Consider the following 26,623-nt stretch of genomic DNA (forward strand, 5'->3'; position numbering starts at 1 on the left):
AATAAGTGAGTCGCACCTGGATTCAAATGAAAAATGTGTTTTAACCTCTGCTGATGGTCAAGTGTTTTCCATCAAGACTGAAGGTCTTGGTCGTAGGGGATGAGGTGTAAAGATTTGACTCGTCCGGTGTCAGCAGTAGGGTTCTCCTTTGAGTTTAGGGTACTGCGCAGAACACTTAATCTGCTCAGTTTGGAAATGTGTTTATCACACATCTGGCCTTCCTGAAGCCATCAGGAAGAGTTCATTGTGCTGAGATTCGGTCCAGTCCACAGGGGATGTAAAGCTGTAACTTTCGCAGTGTCCATGCTTGAACCACATCAGACACACAGGCACACGCTCCTCTTCCTCCCTCCACCCCGGCTGCCAGTCTTCCACACAGTGACAGAGATGTAGCTTCCAGATCTCTCCCCTGCCACCTCTGATTAAGGCCGCCGTGGGCGAGACACACCTGTACAGCTGATGGGAGACAATGCGGCCGCTTCCTCCCAGAGATTGATTTTCTCCATTAAAACGGGCCCTTTGTCTAAAAACCCTGCACCCCTTTTGTTATGCTAAAGAGAAGATGGAAGATTTCCAATTCAATTTGGGCTGAGCCGAGGGCCGGTCAGCTATATGGGCCTCCATTGTTCTGTCCGAGCCCGCTGGGACGGCGCTAGCGTCTCCCAAACGCCAATTAAGCCGGACGGAGAGACGGACAGGGGGGATAATTGACAGGCAGGAGAAAGGCGGCCTTCTTCCTCTCTGTCTCATCACTGAAAAAGAAAATCAAAGAGAAGGAGCAGCAGAGAGGAGGAGAAGTGAGGGATGAGAGGGAGAACAAGGAGGAGAGGAGTAATAACCTGTAATATGTTGCCCAGAGCAAATTCAGATTACATGAAGTGTTTAGCTCACGTACACGACTTTGTCCCGCCAGCACCAATCGTGCCAAGAAAAGACAATGAGAACCGCGATTAAGAGCAAAGAGAAAACTCCGATGGCGCTTAAAATTGGTTGATTTAATGTTTGTGAAAAGTGCGCCAAGCAGTCGTATAAATTACACTTTCACAAGGTGATAATTTTACTGTAACTTTCAGTATCTTCATCCTCCATCATTAACCTGTCACAGGTCTGCTCGCGTGTTAATTACCAGAAAATGTATCTAATTAAGGGTAATTTCACTTAAACTGTTAAATACGTCCTACTACCTCTGTGATGTCTCAGAGAGAGGTGTACCAATAAGGGCTTGTTATCTAAAGAATCTACAGCACGCTATTATGAATTCAGAAATCTGTCTCCTCTTTCTGCTGTTGGAGTAATGAAGCGGTTTGAGCTTTTCAATGATGCAGTGAATTAAGTTTCTTTTCTATTAGCTGCACAGTCAGTGACAGTCGGCTGGCTGGCTGGTTGGTCACTTTGGTCCAGACTGAACTGAACTAGTTCCTGTTACCTTCCTGACTTCCTTGCGAGGCAGCTGGATTTAAGAGTTTCACGCGAGAATCCATCTCGCCAGGCTTCAGGTTACAAGTTAGTTTCTGCACCAAAAGTGGTGCAGCTAATCTGCTGGTTTATAGTTTTAATAATTAGTGAGGTGGCTGTTACATTTCTAGGGGTAAATAAAAAATTAACAGCTCTGTAACCTATTTTGGGTTGTGATCCACTGATTTAATGTATATGGTACATTAATACAACAAATTAACAAAAAATAATAGAGAATCGTTCATTAAACTGATCTTTGAATTGGAACGAGTCATTACAGTTTTAACATTTCAGTTTAACATTTTGTTTTCCTCACATTTAAACGCAATTTCAAACGGCCCCACAGGTTACACAACTCAAACAAGTTTCAAGAGTTTGACTTTTATTGTATACAGTGAATGGAAAACTAATGTAGGCAGATGGAACAGTAGAAAAAAATATTGTAGGAATTTGATTCATTCAGACATTCAAGGCACACTGCTTTTGTTAAAGTACAAGTCAAAAAAACCTTTATTTTCCTGACGTGACTAAAAACAAAGACCAGTGCGTACTGACCTCACGCTGGCCTTCTACCTGTGCCTCTCTCCGTGTATCACGAGCACCTGCTTTGTGTTTCATTACTGTCAATTCCAATTAGCACTTCCACTGTGAGAACCACTTTCATGTATAAAACCTGTGCTGAGAGGCTTGATTCGAGCCTGAAAAGGTTTGAATGCTTTCTTTCAAAATCGCCGATGATTCCAGTGATACAGACACAAAGACGTGGCTGTACCTCCTCTCCTTCATGTCTCCACTTTGTGAATGTGCACAAGTCAAACTGAACTGGATAGCTGCTGCTTTTCATTCAGAGGATACAGTTTTATACTGATCAGAAATTGGCCTAAAAAGCCTCCATCATTTACGTCTCAAACGATACGATAAAATGGGTATATTAAAAAGTCACACGATAACCTGCAGCAGGTTTCAGGAGAAAGTAAAGGACTCTATAGAACCAATTAAGCATGAATTGAGGTCACAATTATCCTATAAAAATGATCGATCATGATCTTAATTTCATGCACAGGAGATATCTGCACAAACACAGTGGCTAGGAGCTGGTAGTAAAAAGCATCTCTTTCACCACTTTCTTTCCACCAGACCTTCTTTTTCTCAGTTTATCTCGCTCTGTTTCTCCCTCGCTCAAATCATAATGTCTCTCATTCCTGCCCCCCTCCTCCTCCTCCTCCTCCTCCTCCTCTTCCTCCTCCTCCTCCTCCTCCCCCCTTCGCTCTCCCTCTCTTTGCTGGCTTGTGACAGACGGCCTAATAGGATTTAATAAGCCCCATTTGCATGTCAGCCTTTTAGATTTTTCTGTAAGAAAGAAAGGCAATAGGAGGGATGGGGGGTGGACAGGGAGAGAGGAGGGAGGGAGGGATGGTGTGAAGGAATAGAAAGAAGGAGAGAAAGGAAGGAAGGAAGGAGGGAGGGATAGGAGTGAGCGTGACGATGGACGGATTGGTTTAAGGAACCTCTTTCTCTTTTGATGAAAGTAGAAAAGCATTATACCAAGTGCTTTAAAATATACTGGAGCCAATACTGACCTTAATTGTTCATTACTCTGGTGTGATTTAGTGTTATGGACTAAATGTTTATTCAGAGGCGTCCCCACCCTGACAAATATCAGATTTTGGTGTAAAATCTATATCCAGTTGGACCCGGCGGCTTCATGTCACTTTCACCGAGTAGCTTTTGTGCTTTTGTTTGGGCTTTGTGAAGAACAGAGTGCAACAGAAAGTCAGGCTTCTCAAAAACTGATCACCAGACAATGAGTTATCTGGTATTACATGACAATCAAAAGTCCTCATGTTGAAAGAGCTCATTGTTCACAGCCGCACTGCAATGGCCAATCTCCATTTTCGTTTTCATCCATTCTGTAGATCTTTTTTCCTTGTTATTTTTGTTTGTTGACACGTAGACTGTAGACTGTCCTCGCTAAACAAACAACATCAACAACCATTTGTTTAATTGCTTAAATAAAAGTCTTCTTGACACGTGACCTCTTGTGGTCGTGCAAATAATTACTTGGTGTATCTATCAGTGCATATAATTTCTGCATGATGTATAAGACAAAAAGGATGTCAAAGACATAATGATCAAAATGAAATAAAAGATGTAGAATAAGTCAAAAAGTAAATAAAATTCATAAGGATGAAAACGACGCAAAAGACAAAAATGATAAAAGATATGAAAATGATGTAGAACATGTAACAAGATGAAAACGTTTCTCAGACTAATTATCTGCAATAAACTCCACCGGTCAGATATATTAAGGCAAAATGTTTGAACTTTACGCTTCACGAGTACAAGCAGTAATACTGATCATGCAGTTTGCAACATCTGCATATCATAGAAGAGTGGACTGTTGGCCTCGGTGGAGGTCTGTGCTCTCTGAGTGCTCTTCTAGCTGAAAGTGTGTTTAGATCCCCGCTGTGAGCTGAAATGAAACTGGTGTCTGTTATTATATATGACATAAAGAGCTGATGATATTGATGTCCTGTTTCAGTTTGTCAGAATTTTCTTTTCTTTTGCTGAAATGTTTAATTTTGTGGTAAATATAAAATATTGTGCTTCTCCAGTCCTCACATGGATAGTACCACAAACCATAGGGTGTGTGTGTGTGTGTGAGACTGTGGTTCTGTAAGGAGGATAAAAGGTCCAGCCAAAAACCATGAGTGTTGCACACATCTCCACACACACACACACACACACACACACACACACACACACACACACACACACACACACACACACACACACACTCAGTAATCCCCATGTTGGTAGCTGACGTTTATTGCCGTGTAATAGGATCAGAATGAGGCAGCGTCAATATCAGAGCAAACATCTCACACACTCTCTCACTCACACACACACACACACACACACACACACACACGCACACACAATCGCTGATCAAACATAGGCCCAGGAAACATTGTGATCCAGGAGAGATGAGAGGACTAATCCTTTTAGCCTTCTAAGAAGACTCTCCTCCTCCTCCTCCTCTTCTTTCTCTTCCAGGCTCGCTTCCTCAATCATTCTTCTTCTTTGACTCCCTGCCTTCCTCTTTCTTCTTCTCTTTCGTTTGACAACATTGTTTTCCGCTCTCTCTCTCCCTCTGCCACTTCTTCTGACAAGGACAAGGCTAAAGAGAGAGAGAGAGAGAGAGAGAGAGTCACTGAGCTAAATATACATACTGTGTGTGTGTGTGTGTGTGTGTGTGTATCGAAGTGTTAAGAGTAGATTGATCTGTTTGCTGGGAGATTAGACCTGATAAATCCTCCTTTTAAACCAAAGCAGCCTCCTCCCACCTACACTCTGCATCCAGCCGTCTGTGTGTCAACATTCCTTCAGGTTTGCACGTTCAGATTTCAGCTGCTCGAGTTCTGTAGGATGAAACCTGAAGTGTCTCATACCAGGCTGGTTGGTCTGTCCCTGCAGCTAATGCACAGATTTCCATTAAGTTTTTAAGGTGTCCTAATGATCTTCGTGACCTCCTGACCCTTTGTCTGCCATCAGGATAAAATTTGTCTCGTCTTCACCAGGAAATGTCAGCAGTGATTGTTTAATCACGTACTGAAGATGACACCGAGTAGACGATGTGAGAGGGGATGCCATTCACCTTGTTAGCAAAATTACCAAAATGCGTCCCCCTTGTTAACCTGCCATTCTTCTGTCCGTCCGCCGGTAGCAGCGGCAGAAAGGTTGTTTAGTTGCTGTTAGTCTTCCTGACTCATGGATGTGACTGAGCTTTGTGCAAGTTAGAATCTGTGGCCCCGACCACGGCTCTGAAGTACAAGCAGGTTAACGCTGCTGTGTTGATAAATCCACGGTGTACCCCCTCCTTACCCCCCGTTAAAAATGAACAAATCCAACACCTCTCTCAGGAGAAAAGGCATAAATAACACGTTGTTATAGTGGCACCGTTTCCCTTAACATAGAGAGGGCAGATCAGAAAACACGCTTGTGAATAGTTTTTCTGAATGAAGTATTGGATGTTTTGGAAGGTTATGAAAAATCCTGGTTCTTAAAGGGTCAAGGTCTTCAACCAGAATATTAAAACACGTGTACATAAATTATATTCAGTACCGTATATTTAAATTTGGAGGCAAACCTGATATGATACAAACAAAAACACTTTTCTGGAGGTTTACCTCTTTGTCATAGTCAGTAAATCCTTTTTTTTGTTTTATATTTTGAGCCTCCTTTCTGTATCCTGTTCAAAGTCGGTGTCAGATTTTTATGGTGTTTGTTTTCCGTCTGATCTGTTGCTTCTTTCTTCTGCTGGTAAACAGTATTTATTTTATTTACTGACAGTGCAGCCATGCAACTGAATACATACATGTAAAGACCTGACACAGTGTTATTAGTGCATATCACATTCATAGGTTGACGTAAACGCTCGCTGCGACATACGGTTCATGTGTATGTGTTGTGTATGTTCGTCGCGTGTATGCGTGTCTTCAAACAGAGCCGTGAGTGCTTAATGAATTTACTTTGCTCTGATTGGAAATTAATTAAAACAGCCTCAAACAGACAGCCGCCCACAGGGAGCCACTGGCAACACACTGACAGACAGATTACTGCTGTGAGGAGGAAGGGAGGAGGGAACGGAGTTTACAACTATCTGATGCACTCCCCACGACCCCGCATGACACGGATTATAGCAACCTTAGCCTCGTTATTAGCGTTATTTTTGAATCAGTCACGTCTGAAGTATCAGTTAAACAGCAGCAGCCTCAATCATAGACGAGCGAACAAGTGGCTCTCTCCTCTGAGCTTCTGACACACACTGACACGCAGAAAATGTTTTTAACTGATGGCAGAATAATATTCAGATTCTGATTTCACTTAACAATGCAGGAAGTAGATTTGCATAAATGGATGATACTCTAGGAAAAAAAAACAAAAAGAAAATCAGCTTTAGAATATGTTTAAAAGGCAATATAGCAACGTGAGTAAAACGTCAGTGTCCCAGCCCAGGGATACTCTGGGTATTAGACCCTGCTTAGTGTGGAATTATATATTATATTTTCATGAGTAGTGGTAAAAAATCTCCATCTGTGCACACAAAAGGCTTATTTCTCTCAAACTTTGACGATAATCGATCCGCCTGACAGATGTGGCATATAGTGATGCAGATTTTAAAGAGTTTTTCTACGTTCATAAAATTTTGGTCGGACCTGAAACATGGCTTGGTGACGTACCAGAGCCGTGGTCATGTCTGCTACACGGCGTGTCCATGTTTCAGTTTGTTTTCAGGTCGTAGTGGTGTTTGACACCGAGACAGCGGAGTGGACACGCCCCCACTGCTTCAGAGCAGAGAAAACTGCTCATTATATTTAGTGTTTTTTCTTTTTTAATCATTCAGATTTGGCTGGGTGGTTAATAACATGTTTCCGTGGCGTGTCAAACTCATATTTACTGTTGCTTTACGGTGTCTTTAAACAGCTGGATTATCGCACAGCTGTGCCTTGGATTGGTCACGGTGAAATGCAGTAAAAAATGTGCAGTTTGAACTTTAAAAAAAGACATTTATCAGACACTGAACTATGCCCTCCCAGGGAAAAAATGGTAATTAAACTTCAAATGCAAGCATATAAACACCCCATTCAATGAAAAACAAAACACTTGTCCCTCGTCAGTAATACCTGTGTATAAGACATAAAATTCACAACAAAACAGTTGTGTCTTTTCCACTTTAAAATGGACCACCTTTATACTTTAATGTTGCACAAGCTGTCATGTGAGTTTTCTGTTATGCTGCTGTCCTGGTATGAATCTAATAAGACTGAGGGTTAAACAGTTAAATGCATGTGGCTCCTTCAGGTTTCACATATTTGCTGGTTTTCCAACAAACAGAAGATGGCATTATGGGAGGCTGTTAATGCAGCTTGTTAAACTGCAAATGCAAAAGAACTGAACAAAAGTATTTGATTCATCTGTGAGACAGCTGTAAACTGAAGACGTCGGTGAACGATTGCCTACCAGCCCCTCAGGGAACGTGTCAAACACAAAAGGCACAGAGAAATAAGACACTGTACATTCATAGACAAACAACAGACGCATCAATAATGACAAGTTATGGTATTGAAAGAATTCATCAACAGGGACCACATGTCAGCCGCTGTGAGTGATTTCTACCTCGACTCAATTCAAACAGTCCTTTTGGTCTCAGTTTTTTAAAAAAATTCTCTTTCATAGCATTCATTTCGACGTCTCGCTACGCAGCACACCCCCTCGCATATTCACACAAGCTCTCATACCATTACGCTCACCCCAGACTCACATGTCACTCTCTAAACACTTTATGAAGACTGAGGACAATCTCCCAGCTTTTGTTGCTAAAACTGGTTGTAAACAATTAAGACAACGACAAAAAAAACCTGCAAGGCAGATCCAATCCAAACTCTGAAGGTTAGCCCTTCATAAGGCGTATCCTTGAAATCAATCTAAGGGGCGTAGGTTTGTTATTATCGCATTTAGAAATGTCTGGCAGTCATGACATTTACATCAGGGTCCTCAGCCTTTATATGATGCATAACTTGTCAATAATAAGCTACTGTCTTTCTGTATCAGGGCTAACTAGCTTAACCATCCTCAGACCAAACACCCACGATACCAGACTATTGGGAATTTCAAGTGTTTCCACGCAGTTTTAGCAACAAAAGTTTGGAGACTGTCCTCAGTTTAGACACAGCACTTGTGAGTCTATGGTATAAGAGCCTCTGTGAATTTGCAGAGGAGGGGATTGCCTTTGTGAGAATCTACCTACTAGTGCTACTCAGAGAATTAGTGTTGTGCAAGTAACCTAAAGCTTTCTATTGTATATTATTCCACTCGTGTGAAAAATAAGAATCTCTAATGTGTTGGGTTTTAGAAAAATAAGGAGAACGACCTTGATCTTTGGTTCAACATTGTGTTCTGGAGTAGCTTCAACTGACTTCAAAAGGTTTTCAGAGACTGAGGATTCTCAAGTCATAAGGGCAGTCAGTTTGTGTTAATATTAAAAGGGAATTCCAGTGATCTACAGGAGCACAGACTTAAATGACAGTGGTTAAATTGATGCAGCAGAGGCTAAAGTATACAGACTTTTGTGATGTATTCATGTCATATCGGCGTTATCCTAATTATTAGTTTCTAACTGATAAATAGCATTTACATCAACACTCAAACCAGGAAACTCTTTTCAGAATATCCAACTTGTTGCTGAATTATATGTAAGTGCAAGCTAAAGTCTGTCAGTCAAAGTATTTCAACCCGTATTTAATGGACACAGTCCTATATTATCTTTTTTTTTTTAAAGCTGCACACATCTGTCACAACAATCACACAACAATTTTGAGTTTTCCTGTTCCTACATTTAATGTGAATGCAGCATTACAGTAGCTGCTATTCAAGGTTCAAGAAACAGTCAAAGTAGGAACTTTGGATTCAGATTCAAGATTTAGTTTATTCTATTATTCTCTATTACTACAGTGCAACACGAGATACAATATATGTATCTAAAATTCCTTTAAAATCAACAGCAATACAATTAAAACACAACTATATACACAAATTTAAACCAGGGAGAAACCTTGCTATTATTGATCAACCTGCAAAAACCCTGCATCCTACATTTATCATCATTTCTCTCCCTGCCTGTTAAACGCCCACATATTCCTAAATACGGTTTGTAATGCAGCTCCACCTTGAAAATAATCGATCACAGGATCAGCGTTCATGTCTCTGACTCGACAAAGCTCCCCCAGAGCAACAGAAGACGCAGCACGACTGTTTTTCCGGTGTTCCACATGTTGACTTAAGTGATGTGGAATAGCCCTTTAGCTGTTATTTTTGTCGCTGTGCTGAGCTGGACCCAAACTGTTGCTGCGTGTGAACCCCTGCGCTCTGCCTCTGGTTCAGGAAGTGTTAACCGGTCCAGCTCCCTCAGGCAGACAATGATGTTAAAGACTAATTGACGAGCACTTTAAATAAGTCCTAATTAGAGCACGGCTGGTAATAATTGGGCAGGCGGTCTGAGCACTAATTAGCGTTCAAAAAAAAAAAAAAAAAAAAAAAAGCCCACTGTGTGTGTGTGTGTGTGTGTGTGTGTGTGTGTGTGTGTGTGTTAGCGTGTGGATGAATGATCTCTGCAGGGGGGCTGGTGAAGCCCGCACTTTAAGAAGCAGACAGCAAGGGAGAGGCAGGGAGGAAGAGGGGAGATAAAATGCCGCCCCATCCTCGCTCTTTTGTGATGGCGTGTGGTCTGCGGGTGGCCCTCTCCGCATGGGAGGGACGAGGTGGAGGGCAGGTGTGTGTGTGTGTGTGTGTGTGTGTGAACTTGCTCCTAACAAGACTAATTGATTCTGTAGCCTGTCTTTATCCGTCCCCGTCTTCCCCTCACGCACAGTTTTTTCCTCCTCCTCTCTGCCTCTCATTGTTTGTGCTGAGAGGCATCTAGAAAACAGCAGTAATAGATTTCCCACCTGCTGCACAGACACATTAGTAACACACTCAAATGACTTGTTTGCCTCTCTCTGTCCCCGCTGTCGTCTGTTCATTGTTTGCCGCTCGTCCTTTCAGCCGGCGACCCAGGTGTACTGATCCCCTCTGGTTCTCAGCCAGGCTGCATATTAAAATACAACCAAGGTGTCACTCTCACAAATATTTAGTATTTTCATATCAGTGAATGAATGTGGTCACAAAGGAATATTGTTGCGTAGTTTTTTAAGTTTGAATGCAGCACATGATGTTCATTCATGAATGTTTGGTTCCTTGATTATTATAGAACAGATCGGTCGATTATTTTCTTGATTAATGGATTAATGGTTATTAGTTTTAAAATGGTGAAAAGATGTTGATAAAGATGACGTCCTCAAATGTCTTGTTTTACTCACAACTTCATCTGTCAGATTTAGTCTTTTTTAAGCTCGTCTCACTGAGCGTCTCCTCCATATAAAACACAATAAGGCCTCCCTTTAATGAGGAAAATGCATTCACATATCAGAGCGTTCTTATGCATTTTACTTAATCAGTGACCTATTTTGTGCCGCAGCCCTGGGTTCAGTAAAGGCTGGTCTGATGCAGTTAATACAACTGTTCTGCCATAAAGTCTCTTTTTGACACTGTCACACAGGCGTGTAATTAAATTATGTTAGCACCAAACAGTACAGCTGAGGTTGATAGTTTTGTCGGTTATTAACTGAAATATTGGATCAATGCAACTACTTTTCACCTGATGAAAAGACAACATTACCTAAAGTATTGCATTTAATTCTGTGAAATCTGTATCACATGTTATAGCAAGCCATCCAATGGCTGTTGAGAAACACAACCAGCTGACCAACCCATTCTCATCCCAAATCTGATGCACAAGATACAAGATTATGTTAAGTTTGTTAAGTTTGTTAAGTTCAGAGGTGTCTTACGCAGGTGTGGAGTGGAGAATTAGTAGATCCCTTTAAATTCAGAGACGTGTTTTCCTGTTGAAGCATCCTGGTCAGAACATTCTGGTAGGACATGCTGTGAAAAGTCAGCAGTGAGCCGGGTTAAAGTCTGATGTTTGTGAACTTTGATCGCGGTGGGTCGGTGGTAGGTAGCCCCGCTTTAAGGCTTCAAAGTGATTCTGCTGATCAAGCCCCAGAACTCAAAGTACTGTCCTCCTGGTCTCACACGCAGCAGGATTCATCACTCAGACAGATTTATAATTGAAAATTACTTCAAATACTAATTAATGGCACAGCAGAGCCAATCTACAATTGGCTGTCTGGTTTGAACATGCCAGCTGTACAGTTGTTGGTCTCTAATTGCTGGTTAATTAATTAAATATCCAGTGGATTAGAGGAATTATGGGCAATTGTCCCTTAACGACCCTTAACAAGGTCTTGATTAGTGTCTTCAGCCATATCCTGTGGCTAAAATGATCCTTCAATTAGTGATGGAAAGCTCATGAGGAGAGGGCGTCGGTGGATGAGAGGTCACATGGTGGACAGCAGGCAGGAGTGAGATTTGCAGTTATTTCAGCCAGCTGAGGGAAAAAAGAACAGAAAGTTCTGAGGGAGATTTCAGTTCAGTGAACATGGAGACAACTTCAGATAACAGGAGTGAGTGTGTGTGTAGTGCTGACCGTTACATTTTGTCGTGACTCGAAAATGGACGTCCATACTCTGTAAAAATGGAAAAGTTGAGGAAACTCATAATTTCAATGCAACTTACTGCAAATGATTTTTAAGATAAGAAAACCTAAACTGTTTTATCTGATTTTGATGTGACCAGAAATCACTGATGTTCATGCTTTGCTTAGTTTATTCTACCACTGCCTACAGAAATATGATTTATAGACATTCAGTTTGAAGCAGTTATTAAAAACAGCTTCAGTAAGTGAGCTACATAGACAGTTATAGTCATAAAAAATAAGATATATTTGTACCTTCTATTCATGCCCTGAAATACTGACCCATTTGAAGATCTGTTCTGGAAAATAAGTCTTATTTTTATCTTTTTTTGTTCAGAGGCAGGGAACAAATTGTGCATCATTTTCAGTCTGGCCTCTATTCAGTACAAAAGATTTTACCCATACTCCATTTGTGCAAGTCATATTTTTATTACTCTACATACACATCAATGTGAAACCACTTGTTGCTGAGATATTCGACTTGATTGTTGCAGCCGCAAATATAACGTTGAGACCTTATATTTGCAGCTGCAGTGTTTGCATCCATGTGTGTGTGTGTGTGTGTGTGTGTGTGAGTGTGTGTGTGTGGGTTCCCATATTTCATGACTGTGACACAGTGACAGGAAGATTTCTCTGGCCTCTGCAGCCTTGTCAGACAGATAAATGTTGTAGATCTCCCATCATGCACACACACACACACACACACACACACACACACACACACACACACACACAGTCTGTAGATAGGAAGGTGGCTGACATTTGTGGTGGCTCGGGTGAGGACATGGCCTTTTCTCCTCATTTCTCCTGGCCAATCACCCAGACTGAAAGGGGAGAGGAAGATAAGGCCTTTTGTCTGGCTTGACAATGTCCTACTGATACTGCCATGGGAGACCATTCAGCGTGTGAGACAGTGTGTGGGTGTGCTCGCGCGTGTGTGTCGGGTCTATCCCACCCCTTGAAGACAGGGAACCCCTCAGAGAAGTCATTATTACAGGAGCATTATCACCATCAGAGCTGCCTTCTTAGAGGAGCAGACACACACCTGATCACACAGCCTACATACAGTAACAAGATGGCGGAGAAGATTATTCTTACAATCACTTTATGATCGCAAGAATCAACCGAGACCTGCAATGTTTGTTTTGTTTAATTTACACAACTGTTAATGCACATATCAGGTGGATTACTGTGTGGTAAATCTACTGTTGCGTTACTGTCAAGTCAGGAGTTTCTGTTTCCAAGTTGCGTTATCAACCAGTAGTGCCTATTGGCTCTGGATGCAGATGGAGAGACCTTAAACCAATCAGAGCACGCCTCCTAATAGCTAAACAGCGATATGGTTTTCTTATTTTATGAGCGTAAACTGGCAAAGGCCTGGGAATCTGTACTGACCGACAGTCAAATCAGAGTGGTTGTTTTCACCCAGAGAGGAGCAAAGCACCTGGAAACGCTGCCATGCCAGTTTCACCCGCCTGGGAAAACTGTGGCAGATAAATTTTGTGGAGCAACTTTGAGAGATGTGATTGAAAGCTCTGGAAAAAGCTAGTAGATGGACTTTGAGTTTGAATTGAACAAGTCATGGTTTTCTTGTCCTACAGTGCTTTTAACTGTGGTGGTTTTTGTCAGTGTAGTTAGATGACTAAGTCTGGACTGTAAGTAACTGTTGAGCTGGAAGTAGATTTTCTCTCCTGTGTTAAAAACCATTATCAGTTTTTAACACCACGGCTGAAGCGACTGTGACTGACAGGTGACAGCGAGCGCTACAGCCGCTGCAGAGTCACTTCTGCTTTGCCCGGTCGCCTTGAAAAGGCTGCGTGACGCGTGAACGATGTTCATTCAATCTGACAGGTTTGTCTTCAGCTTGAAGACGCTTTATTTTATTTGTTTGAAGGTCGCAGTCGGAGCACATACTGTCAGATCGGGCTCGATATGCACCAGACCAGTACTTCACATCCACCATGCTAGGCAGATGTGGCCCCATATCATATTAGATAGCCTGATATTACATTGTTAGCAGTAAATGGTGTTAAGATAGTGTCAGGTGGAAAGGGGGAATGCACTCATTTAAGATGATATCACTCCCGGAAAAAGAGGGCAGCAGCCAAATGCAGCAGGATTGATAATTTTGTCAAATTGCCTGCAGCACTTTGAGGCCTCGCCGTCAGCTGCCGAACATCTTAAAGAAGATCCTGGTATAATATATGAAGCCATCTTCATAATGTATCAAAATTGAATGGCTGGAATGCCACTTAAGGTAGTGGTGGTGTAATTGGTACTCAAAAAATCTTAATAGTATCATATATCCTGAGCTGGGCTTTTAAAAGGATCTATTGTGAGATCTTGCCTTGATCTCTTTCTCTCTCTCTCTCTCACACACACACACACACACAGACACACACACACCCACACACGGGGTAATGCATTCAAGCCATCATTTCATCTCAGAATTCCCAAGCGTATTGGGACACCACATGCTATAATGATCCTCTGTAAATGGCTTGGTTGGACTGCTAACTTGTGTAAATAGTGCAGGCAGAGACTAATGTACTGTCTTGTAATAGGGGGGAAATTACTCGCCTATTACAGCTAGACCCTCCGAGAGGAGGAGGAGGAGGAGGAGGAGAGGAGAAAAGGAGATGGAAGACGAGGAGGAGGAAAAGACGGGAAAAAAGAGGAGGATAACGAGGTTGATGAGGAGGATGAAAGGAAAGCTGGGAAGGCGCGGTTATGTGTGAGGAGACTGTTGATGTTGACAGAATCTAATGGAGTTCATTAGTTGTGATGAATGGAATATTTATGCACGAAATCACAAGACAATACAGGACTTGTTTGGATTCTGTCATCCAGTCCTCAGGTTTTTGTTTCGTTTTTGTTTGTTTGTGTTTTTTAAGGCCTTTTCTCCATCTGCACTCGCCTCTATACTTCTGTGTCCTTGTGGACTTGACTGTTTTTTGTACCAGGCTGTAAACATGTTTATTTCTGCTGTAAAGTTTTAATGTGGGGGTCTCTGGGGACTGACTGACAGACGGCGTCAAGTGACCACTCAGGGAACTGCAGTTTTTGGCACATCGTGTTGGCCTGGCAGAAAGTTGTCTGTAGTTATCAATCTTTTCTTTGGTGTTCGGCCTTAGTAACCTTTTACTTGCAAACGCCAGCTGAAGAGTGAATCTGTTGCATTAGATCCAGGTTTAGATCTGCCTGACTACATACGGAGGTGGTTTGGTTTGCAATGTGTTCTGATCTTAGGAAGGTGTATCCGGATACAGATCTCATTTTAAAACCAGTTGTAAATGGGGTGCAACTGAGGTCGAATCGCCAGTACTGATCATGAGAAACCCGAGCAAATATTGGAAAATGGCTCCAACAGTTGATGTGGTTTCCTCTGTGTGGAAACTTGTGTTTTTCCACATTAGAGTTAGTGCAGCCATGTTTGATGAGGTTTAATATCAACAGAGGCATCTGTTCTCTATCTGTCTGTATTCAATCATGAACCACAGTGAGTGTGATTTAATGTCCTCTTGCTCATAATGTGAAAAAAATACTAAATTAAAGGAAGATCCATTGATCAAAACTGTGGAAGTATGAATGGAAGTGTCCATAAAGGCCTCCCCAAGTGTTAATTAGACAGTTGTAAAGTGCCATTCATGATGTTTTGGTCAATGTGAATCCCATTTGAAGCTTCATGAATCTACTTTTCAAATCTGGATTATGTTTGCTGACAAAATTCAGCCTTTAGAAAACCAGCGCCATGTTTTGTCGTGCTTGTTTAAGGAAATTAATTGAAAGTCTGTGCAGAGCCGGTTGTAATGCACGCTAATTTCCTTCAGCTATTGGTGAAGCGTAAATTGGCAAACATTCGCATAATGTGTTCATGTGAATAGACAGTTTAGATCGCTGTTTGTTAACAATATTTGTTTGCTTAGTTATTGTATTCATGGAGACAAATATGAGGCATGTCTTTTTATGCTGCTTCATTTCTTGTTAGTTGTTTGCTATTATGATAACAAGGATCCATTTGATGTCAGCAGGCCTTTTATCTTCAAATGAGCCATTTAAATGTCATTACGGTGTGTGTGTGTGTGTGTGTGTGTGTGTGTGTGTGTGTGTGTGTGTGTGATCATTACATTTACACGGCCCATTCATGTCTCGTCATTTTTTCCTACAATGAGAAATTACCAGCATTCACTCTCCCTCATGGTGCAACACTAACAATATTCAGTTTTTAATAGTTACTGTTCAGTGACATAAAATCAGGCTTTTGTCCATTTCGCTGTCCTCAGTTGTTTACTGTTGAATCAACAGGCCGCAGCATAATGACACAGAAAATTAGAGTCAGTATTCACTAATATGGTGGACATTCAGTTTGTGATTTTTAAAGCCAAACGTGATGCATTATGTAGTTTTTGCTGCGGGTCATCCATACGACTCTTCATGCCAGTAGCTTATTAAAATATAAGCCTGCAAGTTTTCATGCTAAAAAAAAACAGTGCATGCATCCTTCATTAATTCCTTCATCTAATGAGGGAGGAAAAAAATACCGAAAACTCGCTTATGAACTTATAAAAAGAGGAAGGAGGAGAAGAAAAGCCACAGGTTACGGTTTAGCTTGTAGTGCTGCCATTTTCACGAGCTGTGACCCTCCTGGAGTCTGCAGAGGCACAGAAGTGTTGCTAAAGTAAGGAAGGGTTACAGTCGGCTCCTATTGAATCAGAGACACAGACTGAACCATCAAAAATGGGCCAACAGATACTTGAAGACTGACTTTTCAGTGGTTTAATGGTCCAACAAGAAGAGGGTGACTCTTGACCAGCTGGATGGGACCGTGGCTGGATCATTCAAGGACACAGGCCACGAGTTCAACTGCAGCTGAAAAGGGTCACGGAGGAGGAAAAAAGAAAAGGACACGGACAGATTCAGTCGATGCAAGTCAGTGAAAGGAACGGTGTCTGTCGGCAAATTATTTTTTTATTCGAGAAAAATGCAGAATATTTACCTCCCTATCACCAGTAGCCAGTCCAGCATTTTAGGCTGTATCAGAGGCATTTCTGTTGGTACTGGACCAACCTTTCTCTCAGCTGTATCAGTTTGAATGATTTTCTGGAGATCTAATTACTTTATTGACAGAAGGTTTGGCATAAAATGAGCCTCAGCATTACCATTAGCCAGTTTTTTGCTGTAGTAAAATGCACCAGTAAAGAGATTTAACACACTGAGAAGACAGTGAAAGTCAAAATATGCAGGATGCAAAAATAATTGTCAGATGACTGCACAATTAAAGGGAAAATCTGGCACTTTTATGTGGATGTCCAATCAGTGTTGATGGTACAGATTCCTCAGTGCTGCTCTAGTGACAGAAAAAGTTCTCCTGCTGCAAAATCTCCTTTTCTTCCTGGTACAGGTCGGCACTGTGAGCAGAGCTCCATTTTCTCGGTCAATGCAGCAGCACAGAGGAATTTATCGCTTCAGTTGGCTGCATTTACCTCCAACAATGACCGGACATAAAAAAGTATTGAATTTTCCCTTTAAAATTCTTCTTCAATGACAGTCAACATGAGAGCAAACGGAGAAGAAAAGCCGCGAGTTAACGTTTAGCTTCTAGTGCTTCCATTTTCATGAGCTCCAACCTTCCTGGAGTCTGCAAGAGGCACAAGGTGAAAAGTGCTTAGAAGTGTTGCCAAGGTAAGGAAGGCTTAGAATCAGCAACCTCTGAATAAGAGACACAAGCTGAAGCATCAAGAATGGGCCAAGAAATACTTGGAAGACCGACTTTTCAAAGGTTTTATGCACTGACAAGATGAGACTCTTGACCAGATGGGTGGGCCCATAGCCAGCAGGCCGCCAGTTCAACTTCAGCTGAAATAAAAAGAAACTGACAGTCTGAATGGGTGCAAGGCTCATACAAGTCACTGAAAAGAATGTGCCGAATGTTTTTTCTTTCCTCTTCGGGCAAATATGCTATTGATTGCCATTTATCATGTACTGAGTTGCCCTAATAATTGTGCACATTTATCTTCAGCTTTTCTGTTGAGAGTTGATATTTTCTGTTTGAAAAGAAAAAAAAATCTAAGGTTTTCTTTGTATGATGTACATTTATTACCAGAGTCAGATTTGGGATCACTCCTAAAATTGAGTCTTGCTTGCAGTGTGTATGGACACCTCCAAGTTGTTTAGCTCTCACCGTGATCTGATTTTATCTGATATTTTTCTTTGCCAGCGGCTGCATGGAGAATATTATACATTCAGGTTGCACCAGACCAGTTTTGGTAAAGTCAGATTTATTACTAAACCACAGCTTTCAGCTAATGTTTGACTTATTTTTTAATATATAACAGAATAAACAAACAAAAAATGACAAATTATTATTTGCAAAATCTACTTAAAAGTACTCATTGTGCAGAATGTCAGTGTTTTACTACAGACTATTCAGTAAAAGTGGAATATTATGCATTTAAATGAAAGCAGCACTTTCATGGAGCTAATTTGAACTAGTTATACTCTAGTGGGGAGTTTAGTTTACAGCAGAAACGTGTGCCATAAATGAAATTCTTATTCTAGAGGTTTAATTTAATTTTTAATCTACAAAATTACTGCTAACTATGGCTGTGAAGTACATGCAGAGAGTGTTGCAGCGGTGTGTTGATCAGCAGTACTGTGTATCCTCCTCAGGCTCGGTGTCATTTTCCAGGTTACCTGGACGCTCCGCCTTACAGACTAAAGTAAGAGGGCCAGTTAATGCCTCAGATGACATGAAGGACCGTAACATGTTCGGCCGCAGTGATACTGTGTCTCAGAACTGGCCTGACTGGATAATATCAGCTGATAGTGGCCTGTTGCAGCGTAACCTTCGCTGAGAGAGCGCTGTCTCCATCTCTTTACTGGAGTGGCAGATAAGCTATAGGGCAGCCCTCCCAGTGCACTACTGGTAATTTAGGAAATCCTTACTGGCAGGTTGAGATGACAAGGCCACTGTCTTTGTGGCAGTGCTCTGTAATTTGCTTGTTTTCCTCTCCGCCATAGAGCTGACGCACTGCAGGAGCAGGCGAGCCAAGGAGCAGCTCTCTCTCTCTCTTCCTCTCTTCCTCTCCTCCTATCTCTTTCTCTTACTCACTCGCCCATTTGCTCGCTCCGGTATGCTCTCTCCTATTGTTGTCATTGTGTTGTTCAGCTCGGCTCTGTGGCCTCCGAGTTAAAAAGAAAAATACAGGCTGCAAACAGCACAGAAATCAGAGCCTAATCTCTTCCAGCGATGAAATCTGCTGTAGGAGTGAAAACAGTCCTCTGACAGGTTGGAACAGATTCTTTAGGAAACTGAGGGTAAAATATAAACGCTGCACAAATATAACTGCACAATAAATCAAACCAAATCCTTAAACTCCCAGGCGTCAATCTCTTGTCACATTTGGTCTAATCCTTTGACTGAAATGTGATTTTAAAGGCATTTAAATGTGAATTTATCATAGTGCAGAATTATTATTCATCTTCCGTTTCCTAATGCTCATAAAAAAACACCTAAATGAGAAAACAAAAGATGTGTACACCTTCAATGTTTCACTCAAAACAGCATAACATCTTGTATAAGTCTCTCCTCTGTTGGCCTGGAGCATTGTGGGGAATAAATCAATGAAAAAAACTTAAATATAATTAATACAGTTTTTTTTGTTTTGCCTCTGTTACAGTAAACATCCAGAGGAGAGAGCATGTTTTTTTTCTTGTGGAGGACCACAGTGTCATGGACACAGTAGTAAAAGCCTTTTAATAACTAATTGTACCATAAAAAAATAATACATTTGTTTAGAAATTAACTAAATAAACTGAATACACAAAACTGCACAGTAATTAAATATCAAATATTTTAATGGGCTATAAAAAAGAGGAAGTATAAAAAGAGTTGACTAATTAAATGTCATTTCATGAATAAATAGTTTGAATTAAAAAGGGATTTACATAAACAGTGTGTTAAGTATATCATTTAGAAATAAGTTGATGAATTCATACAAATAAATAATGGAATGAAAATGCAGGTTAAAAAGAGAAATAAATAACTGGATTCACAAATTTAATTAAGAATTCATATTTTAATCAGGCAATTTCTTTTCCCCATTTCCTTTTCCTGTTAGATATATACTCAGATTCTCTTTCTGTGGCAGTTTGACCCCGGTAAAATGAGGTAAAACAACATAAATTAATTATGGGATGTGATGCGATCGTCGCTGCCCCGACTCCCACAGACGCAGCCGCGACATACAGCAGTGGCCAATCAGGTGTCCACGTTTCTGTAGAGAGGTGAAGTCCCTCCCCTTCCATCGGACCTACCTAAAATCTGAACTGTACTCAACTTTTGAATTGTGTTACGAATTAAACACAAGACGTTTGAGCGGCTGGCGTTAGCTTTTGTAGTGAGAGAGTCATGACGTCACTTCAGACTGTGTTGTATTTTTAATTTTGCATCTTCAACAGTTTTTCTTCAACAGTTTTGCAACAACTGTGACTTTGCCTCATGATATCTATGCGAGCACATACACTAACAAGCTCTTCTTGGTGCCTAAACATTTATTATTACTATTTTTTATTGTACAATTAGTAATTAATTAATGAAATGCTTCATTACTATTTGTGTGGTTCTTCATATTTTATATCATAGTGTTGCAGTGAGTTTGCTACGAGCTCATTCCTCGATTTCTTCTAATGAATCATGAATTTTATTTGCCCTGCACAGTGTATCATTTCTGTCTGTGTTGCCCTGGAGCATTGTGGGAATTCCCTCCTGTCATACACGTTTTTTTTCCCATCTGCATTAGTGTCTGAATAACACTGTTCAGTCTGAATTACAATTGTTTTCTGAGAAAAAGCAGCATTGGACACAGGCTGCTCTTGTGTATGTACAGTACTGTGTGTGTGTGTGTGTGTGTGCGCGCGCACATGTGTGTCAAAAGAACTTTAACAAACAGCTCCCCTGTTTACCATGGCGACGCCGTGGCCTGTGTTCTCCCGTCTCTACGGTAACCGAGGCCCTGAGCTCTCTTATTGGCTCAGCCATTGAACTCCCAGCTAGAGACAAAAGAGAAGGACCCGGCGCTGGTAATTTCTTATCACCAAATCCCATTAGGCTCAGGGTTTTTCACTTTTTTTTTTTTTTTTTCATTAACCCACACAAAAGTAAAGTGGAAATCACCATAGCCAGTCAGCTCAGCCCCTACTGTGAGCCCCCAACAACATGGCTGTGCTCCACGGCGCCGCATTCACACAAGACAGACCTGCAAAAAGTACATTTATAGAAACAATCCAACCTGGAAAATAAAAAGCATTTTAGTTCATCATCACATTAAGCCTGATAGCTTTGTTTCTGCAGATAGATAAGAGTGTTTTAAAGGGAACGTGCAGTGTTACAGCACCTAAATCACACAAAACAATCACAAAATAAATAAGAAATTTAGCTTGAAACTGAAACAAAGCTAAAAATGAGGACAACACTCTAAACTTACTTTTGTTTTCTTTCTGGAGAGGATAAACAGGATTTTCCCACCAGTCTTTCATCTGGTACAGACCCACCACGAGAGTGTACTGGGGGGGGTGGGGGGGGGGCACAGGTCCGCAGCACGCTGGTTGGTCCCTGCAAACAAGTTATTGGAAAGGTTTTAGGTACATGTGCTACAAAAAAGAAACACATGTACATTTTAATTAACAGTCTCTTTGTGTTTAATGACCTCCAGCTCCAGAGCCCATGGACGTGGACGACCCGGAGAGGACAGGCTACATGAAGACGGAGCTCATATCGCTCTCAGAAGTGTTTTTTTGTACTTTTGGTCCAGACATCCGTCCAGACTTCAGGACATGATGCCACTGTCTCCTGATGACTACAAGGCTCTGGCGCAGTACGTCAGTCCCAGAGACATCGACGCTGTGGTGAGAAACACTTAATACTGAGACACTGCTGCTGTCCACAGTCACTGGATTTCTGGATTTGACGACTTTGGCATCGAGGTAGACGCAACTTTAACCCGTTGCTCTGCACTGAATAATTCACCACATCTGTTGCACTTCATTTTTAATAAACGTAGCTGCTTTTCCTCCTCAAACATCGTCATATGAATCAATTAATCTTTTTCTTCTTCTCTTCATGAGTGCAGAGTTTGAGAACCAAAACTGAGGACGATGAGTTTCTTCACTTCATCCACGTCTTCACACTGTACTTTGTTTCAGAGCTTTTCTTTCTACATAGGATCATGTAAGACGCTCTTGAAACTCTCAGATTATGGGATCAGGGACCCTTTTAAGTTTGGACACAGGTCAGAACAGCAACAATGGAGAGACTGAATCCCCATTTGGAGTGGAGGGATGTCCATCACAATCAAACCGCGGACGACCACTGTGCTGCCTTCAAAATCCCTAGAAATAAATATGAAAAAAAAAAAACTTCAATTAAATTTGATTATGTTTAATGATGGTTTTTGGGGTTATGAGATAAATTAATCGATTAGTTGAATTTTGAACATAGATATGATGATTTTGTGGTAAATCAACTTTTATTTTACATATGACCAACAAGAAACAGAAGGGGGAAAATAAAATCCAATCCTAAAATAATTTTGAATACTTTCCATGAAATAACACATATCAGTTGTAGTTTTGCATATTGATAGGGGGAAATAATCCGTGCAACAGTGTGGCCATAACAGTTATGCAAATATTATATGCATTTATTTTCATTTTGCATTTGTGTTATAATTCTTTTTAGAATTAATTAATCTAAGATTCCATTTAAATGAATATTGAAAGCTCTAATTACTATATTTGTTTGTTTTTTAAATAAAAAAATATACATGATGAAACGATTCTCGAAGATCATACAATTTTCTCCAGTTCCTTTGAAGATTGATAAACTTTTCATATTTTGATGCGTCTGTCAACCTGCTGGCAGAGACGGAAGTTGGAGACTCTTATTTTGAAGGCGACACAGTGAAAACTATTTTTAAGTTATATATTGATTTATTGATTGTATATCGGTTCTGCGGCGAAAACCAAATATTATTTAATCATTTCTGTCATTCTCAGGTTCAGTCAAAAAATTAAACGGCGAAAAAGTTCCCTGGCACCCAGACACCCCCTCCCTCCCTCCCCGGGGGGGTCGTGTTGCTCAGGGGGGGCGCAGCGTCGCTCGGTGTCGGCGAAGTGATCAGAGGAAACATCCGAAAATGTTGAAAATTCACCGGATAAAACCTGTTTAATGAAGACGTGTGGAGCACGAGAGGGGAAATGAGACCAAAAGGACGGAAACAACAACAAATACGGATGTTTTGAGGTAAGTCGGAAGCTGAAACACAAACATAAACACAAACAGTGTCGCTGCTAGGTGGCTAACAGCTAAGCTAACAACACCTGTGTGTACATTCAGTTTGAGGCGGATAAACAAACCGCACAGCGGCCATTCCACCCGAATAAATGAAGGAAAGTTAACATTAAAAATGAAGGGGAACTTGTGAGATTATTGTGTGAAGTCACATGTCGTTTTATATCGCTTTTGTCGAGTTTTTCTTGTGTTATTGTCACAGTAATCAACGCCACCTGTGTATGAGTACTGAGCGAAAGCCATGTCCAGCGGAACCTCGGAGCCGCGACAGATCTCGCGAGAGTGACAAACCATAAATTTCCCTTAACGCTAACCAAGTATATTAAACCATAAACCCAGACGAGTTTGTTTTTCTTTTTTAACCACAGCGTTGTCGCCTTATAAAACCACAATATGAAGCATAATTCGTTTATAGAACGTACTCAATAAGGAAACGACATATGCAATTCTCGCGAGAATTACGTAAACGAAGCATTTCCTGTAACGGCGGATGATAAACACCAGTAAAAACAATATCCCTATAGTAAGTCGTAATTATGAGTTTAAATCATAATAACGTATCGTTGATTATTACATTTTCTGATTATTTGGGCCTTTATGTCAGAATTGGCTTTGTAACTAATAATGTGACTTTTTATAATCGTTCTATCTATATCTATGTGTGTGTGTGTGTGTGTGTGTGTGTGTGTGTGTGTGTGTGTGTGTGTGTGTGAAGACATTATATAAGCTGTAGTTTATATATACCTGAGGGTAATGATGGATGATTTAATATTTCACAGCTCTGACAAAATCAAATGTAATAAAAACAAACAGCGCTCAGAATAATAAACAATATTACAAATTTACCATCATGGGCTGCAAAATTTATCATGGTTCTCTAGAAACAAATCATTTAAAAAAGGAAGTCGAGCTTTAAAGAGTCAGAAAAAGTTATTGAATTCTGCCCATTCATAATCCATCAGAAAATTATTATCCTTCTTCTTCTTCTTATTATTATTATTATTATTATTAGTATTAGTAGTAGTATATTGTTTATAGTCTTACATGTGACTTTATATTATGTAAATTATACTACAACATACTAAATAAATATAAATATATATAAAGAAATATAAATATACTACAACTATTTTGTATTTTTGACTTTACTTCTCATTTTTTAAGCACACATTTTTCAGATACTTAAATTACTTCACGTTAAAAATATTACTTTTAGGTTTTTCCTGTGGGAAAATAGATGTAGAAATATTTAAAAAACAGACGTGGTTAACGAGGTCTGTTCTGAAAGATAAAAAAAACTGGAACATGAAACATGAAAGAAAATTGATGAGTACAAATATCCAGTTTTTCTTGTATATACTGAGGTTGGTTTCAATGTGTACAACTCTGAATTCTGCTGACTTCATTTATTTTCTCTTTGATTGTAGATCCTTCCAGGTGGACCGCTCTGCTCTTCACACTGTCTGAGGGAAACTATGGACCAGTCTTCAGGTTAGTCCACTTTCTACTCTTCATTCTCATTATACATACAAGTGGAAATACAGCGGTACAACGGCCCCCACTTCTGACAAGCTCACTTGCTCAGCAGCCTGAAAGCTCAGCAATGTACTGCTGTGAACAGAGTCAGCAATCAAACGGATTTTCAAATCTTCTTCTCCACATCAAAAAAACTTTGTTTGGTACAGACCTCAACAAATACCACATCATCATGATTATAAAAGGTTTATTTACAGGTTTTAAAGCAGTGCTGACTGAGGGGTCAAAGGTCACACACATTGAATGTCACCTCTTACATGCAGACATTTCTCTCAATTCTCTAAATCTCTTTTTTCACTCCGTTTGCAAGATGTCATATGATTAGTGGAAATGATGAGTTTTACATCACAGTTTTCATGTTCGCTGAAGAAAAAAAGTGATGATGTGATATTTATTGATCTGAACCAAACAAACATGTTTTCTTTGACCTGGAGAAGATTTTTACATCAGATCTGACATCAATTTATTCAATTATTTTAAAAGGAAATTTTGCACTTGGACACAAAAGTCTGTCTGCTGTGTCACTGACCCTGATAGAAATACAGGGCTGCAACTAACTCATTACAAATACTCTAATTACTCTAATTAACTCCTTTTTGGCCTACTTGTACTTTTATCAGTAGATTAAGTTAAGACTTTACAAAAAAAAAAAAGAAAATGTGCTTTGTATCATATAAATTGATTAACAATCATTTTCAACTATGATTAAAGGAAAATGCACAAAATCTGTGACCCTTTCTAGAGGTGACTGACATCAACGTTTAGAAATAACTAACACTCTGAGAAGTAGTTTTTTTAAAAAACATTTTATTTACAACTTTTTCCAAATAGACAAAGTTACAGTAAATAAGGCGACTACAAAGACAGATAAAAACAATGAAAAATGATAATACATTAAAAAAAAAACAAGTAAAAACACAAAACTGTCCACAACAGTCCTCTGTTTAGTCTCTGTGCTGCTGTCCCTCACTGCTTCTAGGAAGTGTGCTGTACTCAACACCATCTACTGTAGGAAACACACTGACTCTGGATCAGTCGCTCACACAACCACACTTCAAATAACCTCACTTTTATTTATCTCACACTTGCAGATACGCAGCCTCCATGGACCGCATCTTGGAGGACGACCCAGTGAGACCACGTCTTCACTCTGGTGAGATATTTATTCTCAGTATGACCCACTGTCCCATTATGTTGGACAGAAGGCAGACGTCTCTACGGCTGGTATCTCTCGCCAAAAATATTTACATGGATAAACAGCACTACGGACCAGAGGGAAGAAATGTGTTTTTGACTGTGGGTGAACTGGCCCTTTAAGATTTGCTTTTCACTCCTGTTTGAAATTTTTCAGGCAGACGCCCCCTAGTGGTCCAGTGTCAGAGAACATGTCCATGCAGCAGCTTCTTACATCTTATTAAATCTTCTTACATCTTATTAAATCTTCTTACATCTTAGTTAATCTTCTCAGTGACTCTGTCCTCTGTTGTCGTCTCTCGTCTGGCAGGAATGCACCACTGGGGTGACTTGGAGAATCAAAAATTTTCAACATTTCAAGCTTGCAATAAAGAACAAATAAGTAAAACCCCCTGTTTGTATCTCTGCGGAAACGCAGGAGGAGACACTGTCCCCTCCTGCTGACCCACACCGCCCTCCGCGCCAGGATCCAAATGGACGCCATGGGGGTTCGAACCAGGCAGCGAACTGCCTGCTGGCTCCGTAGCCACAATGAACCTCCACAACGCCACCTGAATCCCTTTGCACTTATACCTTTTCTCCGGGCGCTTTTATCTTTTTACTTTGGCTGTTGGACTTCAAAATTCAGTGAGGGAGATAAGGATCGAACACACGACCTCCAACTCCCAAACCGCCTTCTTACGACCTGAGCTATCGTCTCAGGTGATGAACTTCTCCTCCTCAGAGGTTTTCACTTTCTTCTTTGGACTTTGCTCTTCAAAAGTCAATTAGTCTTGTGAGGATCGAACCCGCAACCTTCAGCTCCCAAACTGTCCTCTTTAAACGTGAGCTATTCGAACGGACAGAGCGGCGCCGCTTCTCACGGGTCTTCATCAATGGTTATGTTTGATGAT

At 40.6% G+C, this 26,623-nt stretch overlaps 2 long non-coding RNA genes across 3 annotated transcripts in view; both read left to right on the forward strand.

The window, feature by feature from the left end:
* Positions 1-21,776: 21,776 nt before the first annotated feature.
* LOC146304909 (uncharacterized) overlaps positions 21,777-26,623 on the forward strand; it is a 53,028-nt gene continuing 48,181 nt past the window's right edge. The window contains exon 1 of the long non-coding RNA XR_014769291.1: positions 21,777-21,878. This is a non-coding gene — a long non-coding RNA (uncharacterized LOC146304909). The remainder of the gene's footprint in view (positions 21,879-26,623) is intronic.
* Positions 22,498-26,008, forward strand: LOC146304910 (uncharacterized). Of its 2 annotated transcripts, XR_014769307.1 has the most exons (4): positions 22,498-22,952; positions 24,428-24,491; positions 25,628-25,689; positions 25,888-26,008. It is a non-coding gene; the product is annotated as an uncharacterized LOC146304910 (long non-coding RNA). The 2 variants fall into 2 exon arrangements; XR_014769306.1 differs by lacking the exon at positions 22,498-22,952 and having other exon boundaries at positions 24,334-24,491.

This window comes from Lutjanus erythropterus, chromosome 24, assembly GCF_056507025.1.
Source record: "Lutjanus erythropterus isolate fLutEry1 chromosome 24, fLutEry1.hap2, whole genome shotgun sequence".
NCBI lineage: Eukaryota > Metazoa > Chordata > Actinopteri > Lutjaniformes > Lutjanidae > Lutjanus > Lutjanus erythropterus.